At 41.6% G+C, this 7,809-nt stretch overlaps 1 protein-coding gene across 1 annotated transcript in view; it reads left to right on the top strand.

Annotated features, from left to right (window-relative positions):
• The first annotated feature begins 242 nt into the window (after positions 1 to 242).
• Positions 243 to 7,809, top strand: part of ZNF475 (zinc finger protein 475) — a 48,857-nt gene continuing 41,290 nt past the window's right edge. The window contains exon 1 of the mRNA XM_056537351.1: positions 243 to 391. The gene's annotated coding sequence lies outside the window, so the exon portion shown is untranslated. The remainder of the gene's footprint in view (positions 392 to 7,809) is intronic.

Genomic DNA, 7,809 nt, shown 5'->3' with positions numbered 1-7,809 from the left:
ATAGGGGATAAGATGCCAGGGGCGGAATACTCCTTTAAGTGTTTAACTCGTTGTAAATGTAGGACAGTAATTATCTGTGTACGATCTTAACCTTATCTAGATAATTGATTATTTCCTTATCTAGTACATGTTCATACAGGCTGTGGTATTATAGAAAGACATTGTACACTTTTGTTCCAGTATTTATACTGGACAGAAACCAATAGGGTTGGATGCAGTTTCATCAGGTTTGTTGACATGTTGCTAGGATACTAAGAGATAGGAGCTGCAATATAGTTACTACAGCAACACAATGCAGACATTCCTCTACAACAGGGAAGCAGAAGACTAGCAAACCTGGGATATTTCATGTGAATGCACTGAGCCCTGGAAGATACCATATATCTCACTGGTAAGAAATATAATGTATATTGTCTCTGTTCTTGTATATAATGCGGGTAGCTGTGAATGGGATAACTTATGTGCACCACTTATTTGGAAGGCATTGTAAAGTTCCTTTCTTAAAATAGAACATGTCTACTAGGGATTCAGCTGCTATTATAAGATAAATGAGCACATTGGCCCTCATTTACTATCACCAAACCGACAGCATTTGTCGGGTTTATGTTGTCGCACATTGTCTGCGCCATGGCGCAGACAATGTGCGCCATGTTGCGACACTAATTCCCGAACCACCCGACTCGGCTTGCTGAAAAGCCGAAAAAGGGGCGTTTCCCGACCAAAACCTTACTTTCACACAGATTTACCAATTTTTCAGACCACATTACTCGGGTTTTGTCGTTTTTTTTTCCCGACAGCTGCAAGCTGTTGTAAAAAACATGTTCACGTTTGTACAAAGTCGTTTTTTATGTTAAGAGCTATATATATTTGCCCACCGCACAGCGCAAACATATGCCCCCAACAGCGCATGTATATACAGTATATATGCCCCTGGCACAGCGCAATCATATGCCCCCAGCAACACATGTTTATACAGTATATATGCCCCCCGCACAGCACAAACATATGCCCCCAGCAACACATGTTTATACAGTATATATGCCCCCCGCACAGCGCAAACATATGCCCCCAACAGCGCATGTATATACAGTATATATGCCCCCCACACAGCGCAAACATATGCCCCCAACAGCGCATGTATATACAGTATATATGCCCCTGGCACAGCGCAATCATATGCCCCCAGCAAGACATGTTTATACAGTATTTATGCCCCCCGCACAGCGCAAACATATGCCCCCAGCAACACATGTTTATACAGTATATATGCCCCCCGCACAGCGCAAACATATGCCCCCAGCAGCGCACGTTTATACAGTATATATGCCCCCCGCACAGCGCAAACATATGATCCCAGCAACACATGTTTATACAGTATATATGCCCCCCGCACAGCACAAACATATGCCCCCAGCAACACATGTTTATACAGTATATATGCCCCCCGCACAGCGCAAACATATGATCCCAGCAACACATGTTTATACAGTATATATGCCCCCCACACAGCGCAAACATATGCCCCCAGCAACACATGTTTATACAGTATATATGCCCCCCGCACAGCGCAAACATATGCCCCCAGCAACACATGTTTATACAGTATATATGCCCCCCGCACAGCGCAAACATATGCCCCCAGCAACACATGTTTATACAGTATATATGCCCCCCGCACAGCGCAAACATATGCCCCCAGCACATCTATATACATATGCCTCAAGCACTATCAAGGACAAGCATTTTATTAGCAGAGCATCACTCTGGGAAGCCGCTGCCCGATGCTCTGCTAATCAGAGGCATATGTGTATAGAAGTGAAGTGGGGAGCAGACATATAGCCGTATCTGGTCCCCACTTCGCTTCTATACACAATCCTCAGCAAACACCTCAGCTGCCCCATCGCCTCCCCCATCCCCGGAGTTACCTGTTCCCGTGGCCCGCGCTTCTTCTGGCTCCGGCGCTGTGGCTGTGCGCTGCGATGCGCAATGGCGAGTGACGTCCCCAAACGCGACGTCACCGTAAGTGCGCACAGTGACAGCGCCGGAGCCAGAAGAAGCGCGGGCCACGGGAACAGGTAACTCCGGGGATGGGGGAGGCGATGGGGCAGCTGAGGTGTTTGCTGAGGATTGTGTATAGAAGCGAAGTGGGGACCAGATACGGCTATATGTCTGCTCCCCACTTCACTTCTATACACATATGCCTCTGATTCGCTATGATTGACAAGCGGAGCATTAGCAGAGCATCGGCCAGCGGCTTCCCAGAGTGATGCTCTGCTAATAAAATGCTTGTCCTTGATAGCGCTTGAGGCATATGTATATAGATGTGCCAGGGGCATATGTTTGCGCTGTGCGGGGGGCATATATACTGTATAAATGTGCGCTGCTGGGGGCATATGTTTGCGCTGTGTGGGGGGCATTTATACTGTATAAACATGTGTTGCTGGGGGCATATGTTTGCGCTGTGCGGGGGGCATATATACTGTATAAACATGTGTTGCTGGGGGTATATGTTTGCGCTGTGCGGGGGGCATATATATATATACATGCACTGCTGGGATCATATGATTGCGCTGTGTCGGGGGCATATATAAAATTTACCATGCAACACAATTTCTAACCCGTGCGACACAATACGTGCGACACATTAGTAAATCAGGGAGAAAAATACAGGGAGTAAATGAAGAAACACTCAGAGATAAACCCGACACTCTTAGTAAATGAGGGCCATTATCTGTCAAACAAAATGTTCTATAATGGCCCTCATTTACTAAGAGTGCTGTGTAGGTTTCTTTGTGGGTTTTAATTCCCTACAATTTATTTTCCATGGTATTTACTAAGGTTTCCCTACATTTTCCACTTCCCCTACACTTTGCTTTTTTTACACATGCTTTGATCTGTAAGGTTTTCCTCAGCTCAAATCCACCACATTTTTTGTGGAAACTTTAGTAAATATGCTGGGATTTTGTGAAAATGTCGGGAACACGCCCCTTTTCTGTGACCACGCTCCATTTCCCCGACAGTCACGCCCCTTTTTCGGGTTTTCTTAGCAAAATGGAGAGTTAGTTGTTTTTTTTTTTATTTCAGGCGCAATTTCAGGCGCAAATTCAGGCGCAGACAGAATTTCAGGCACAATGCGCCCGAAAATGGAGCACGACCCGATAAAACATGTCGGGTTTGCAATAGTAAATGAGGGCCAATATCTACACATCTATATCCCAAGTGTGTATGTGTGTAAATCTACATCCCAAGTGTGTGTGTGTATATCTACATCCCAAGTGTGTGTGTGTATATCTACATCCAAAGTGTGTGTGTATATCTACATCCCAAGTGTGTGTATATCTACATCCAAAGTGTGTGTATATCTACATCCCAAGTGTGTGTGTATATCTACATCCAAAGTGTGTGTGTTTATATCTACATCCAAAGTGTGTGTGTGTTTATATCTACATCCAAAGTTTGTGTGTATATCTACATCCCAAGTGTGTGTGTATATCTACATCCCAAGTGTGTGTGTATATCTACATCCAAAGTGTGTGTGTACATCTACATCCAAAGTGTGTGTATATCTACATCCAAAGTGTGTGTATATCTACATCCAAAGTGTGTGTGTATATCTACATTCCAAGTGTGTGTGTATATCTACATCCAAAGTGTGTGTATATCTACATCCCAAGTGTGTGTATATATCTACATCTCATGTGTGTGTGCATATCTACATCCCAAGTGTGTTGCTGTGTATATCTACATCCCAAGTGTGTGTGTGTGTGTATATCTACATCCCAAGTGTGTGTGTATATCTACATCCAAAGTGTGTGTGTATATCTACATCCCAAGTGTGTGTATATCTACATCCCAAGTGTGTGTGTATATCTACATCCCAAGTGTGTGTATATCTAAATCCCAAGTGTGTATGTGTGTATATCTGCATCCCAAGTGTGTATGTGTGTATATCTACATCCCAAGTGTGTATGTGTATATCTACATCCCAAGTGTGTATGTGTATATCTACATCCCAAGTGTGTGTGTATATCTACATCCCAAGTGTGTGTGTGTATATCTACATCCAAAGTGTGTGTGTGTATATCTACATCCCAAGTGTGTGTGTGTATATCTACATCCAAAGTGTGTGTATATCTACATCCCAAGTGTGTGTGTGTATATCTACATCCAAAGTGTGTGTATATCTACATCCAAAGAGTGTTTATATTTACATCTAAAGTGTGTGTGTGTATATATCTACATCCAAAGTGTGTGTGTATATCTACATCCAAAGTGTGTGTATATCTACATCCAAAGTGTGTGTGTATATCTACATCCAAAGTGTGTGTATATCTACACCCCAAGTGTGTGTATATATCTACATCTCATGTGTGTGTGCATATCTACATCCCAAGTGTGTTGCTGTGTATATCTACATCCCAAGTGTGTGTGTGTGTGTATCTACATCCCAAGTGTGTGTGTATATCTACATCCAAAGTGTGTGTGTATATCTACATCCCAAGTGTGTGTGTATATCTACATCCAAAGTGTGTGTGTTTATATCTACATCCAAAGTGTGTGTGTTTATATCTACATCCAAAGTGTGTGTGTTTATATCTACATCCAAAGTGTGTGTGTATATCTACATCCAAAGTGTGTGTGTATATCTACATCCAAAGTGTGTGTATATCTACATCCCAAGTGTGTGTGTATATCTACATCCAAAGTGTGTGTATATCTACATCCAAAGTGTGTGTATATCTACATACAAAGTGTGTGTATATCTACATCCAAAGTGTGCGTGTATATCTACATCCAAAGTGTGTGTGTGTATATCTACATCCAAAGTGTGTCTGTATATCTACATCCAAAGTGTGTGTATATCTACATCCAAAGTGTGTGTATATCTACATCCCAAGTGTGTGTGTGTGTATATCTACATCCCAAGTGTGTGTGTATATCTACATCCAAAGTGTGTGTGTATATCTACATCCCAAGTGTGTGTGTATATCTACATCCCAAGTGTGTGTGTATATCTACATCCCAAGTGCATATGTGTATATCTACATCCCAAGTGTGTATGTGTATATCTACATCCCAAGTGTGTGTGTGTGTCTACATCCCAAGTGTGTGTGTGTATATCTACATCCCAAGTGTGTGTATATCTACATCCTAAGTGTGTGTGTGTGTATATCTACATCCCAAGTGTGTGTGTATATCTACATCCCAAGTGTGTGTGTGTGAATATCTACATCCCACATGTGTGTGTGTCTATCTACATCCCAAGTGTATGTGTACATCTACATCCCAAGTGTGTGTGAATATCTACATCCCAAGCGTGTGTGTATATCTACATGCCAAGTGTATGTGTGTATATCTACATCCCAAGTGTGTGTATATCTACATCCTAAGTGTGTGTGTGTATATCTACATCCCAAGTGTGTGTGTCTATCTACATCCCAAGTGTGTGTGTATATCTACATCCCAAGTGTGTGTGTATATCTACATCCCAAGTGTGTATGTGTGTATATCTACATCCCAAGTGTGTGTGTATATCTACATCCCAAGTGTGTGTGTATATCTACATCCCAAGTGTATGTGTGTATATCTACATCCCAAGTGTGTGGTTATATATCTACATCCCAAGTGTATGTGTGTATATCTACATCCCAAGTGTGTGTGTATATCTACATCCCAAGTGTGTGTGTATATCTACATCCCAAGTGTGTGTATATCTACATTCCAAGTGTGTCTGTGTGTGTGTGTATCTACATCCCAAGTGTGTGTGTCTATCTACATCCCAAGTGTGTATGTATGTATATCTACATCCCAAGTGTGTGTGTGTGTATATCTACATCCCAAGTGTATGTGTGTATATCTACATTCCAAGTGTGTGTGTATATCTACATTCCAAGTGTGTGTGTGTGTGTGTATCTACATCCCAAGTGTGTGTGTCTATCTACATCCCAAGTGTGTATGTGTGTATATCTACATCCCAAGTGTGTGTGTATATCTACATCCCAAGTGTGTGTGTGAATATCTACATCCCACATGTGTGTGTGTCTATCTACATCCCAAGTGTATGTGTACATCTACATCCCAAGTGTGTGTGTGTATATCTACATCCCAAGTGTATGTGTGTATATCTACATCCCAAGTGTGTGTATATCTACATCCTAAGTGTGTGTGTGTATATCTACATCCCAAGTGTGTGTGTCTATCTACATCCCAAGTGTGTGTGTATATCTACATCCCAAGTGTGTGTGTATATCTACATCCCAAGTGTGTGTGTATATCTACATCCCAAGTGTGTGTATATCTACATCCCAAGTGTGTGTGTATATCTACATCCCAAGTGTATGTGTGTATATCTACATCCCAAGTGTGTGGTTATATATCTACATCCCAAGTGTATGTGTGTATATCTACATCCCAAGTGTGTGTGTATATCTACATCCCAAGTGTATGTGTATATCTACATCCAAAGTGTGTATATATCTACATTCCAAGTGTGTGTGTGTGTGTGTGTATCTACATCCCAAGTGTGTGTGTCTATCTACATCCCAAGTGTGTATGTATGTATATCTACATCCCAAGTGTGTGTGTGTGTATATCTACATCCCAAGTGCATGTGTGTATATCTACATTCCAAGTGTGTGTGTATATCTACATTCCAAGTGTGTGTGTGTGTGTGTGTGTATCTACATCCCAAGTGTGTGTGTCTATCTACATCCCAAGTGTGTATGTGTGTATATCTACATCCCAAGTGTGTGTGTGTATATCTACATCTCAAGTGTGTGTGTATATCTACATCCCAAGCGTGTGTGTCTATCTACATCCCAAGTGTGTATGTGTGTATATCTACATCCCAAGTGTGTGTGTGTGTATATCTACATCCCAAGTGTGTATGTGTGTATATCTACATCCCAAGTGTATGTGTGTATATCTACATTCCAAGTGTGTGTGTGTATATCTACATCCCAAGTGTGTGTGTATATCTACATCCCAAGTGTGTGTGTATATCTACATCCCAAGTGTGTGTGTATATCTACATCCAAAGTGTGTGTGTATATCTACATTCCAAGTGTGTGTGTGTATATCTACATTCCAAGTGTGTGTGTATATATCTACATCCCAAGTGTGTGTGTATATCTACATCCCAAGTGTGTGTGTATATCTACATCCCAAGTGTGTGTGTGTGTATATCTACATTCAGAGTGTGTGTGTGTGTGTGTATCTACATCCCAAGTGTGTGTGTCTATCTACATCCCAAGTGTGTATGTGTGTATATCTACATCCCAAGTGTGTGTGTGTATATCTACATCTCAAGTGTGTGTGTATATCTACATCCCAAGCGTGTGTGTATATCTACATTCCAAGTGTGTGTGTGTGTGTTTATATCTACATCCCAAGTGTGTGTGTCTATCTACATCCCAAGTGTGTATGTGTGTATATCTACATCCCAAGTGTGTGTGTGTGTATATCTACATCCCAAGTGTGTATGTGTGTATATCTACATCCCAAGTGTATGTGTGTATATCTACATTCCAAGTGTGTGTGTATATCTACATCCCAAGTGTGTGTGTATATCTACATCCCAAGTGTGTGTGTATATCTACATCCCAAGTGTGTGTGTATATCTACATCCCAAGTGTGTGTGAATATCTACATCCCAAGCGTGTGTGTATATCTACATGCCAAGTGTATGTGTGTATATCTACATCCCAAGTGTGTGTATATCTACATCCTAAGTGTGTGTGTGTATATCTACATCCCAAGTGTGTGTGTCTATCTACATCCCAAGTGTGTGTGTATATCTACATCCCAAGT

The sequence above is a fragment of the Hyla sarda genome, chromosome 1, assembly GCF_029499605.1.
Source record: "Hyla sarda isolate aHylSar1 chromosome 1, aHylSar1.hap1, whole genome shotgun sequence".
Classification (NCBI taxonomy): Eukaryota; Metazoa; Chordata; class Amphibia; order Anura; family Hylidae; genus Hyla; species Hyla sarda.
Note: the sequence above shows the minus strand (reverse complement) of the source record. Positions and strands in the feature narration are given on the sequence as shown.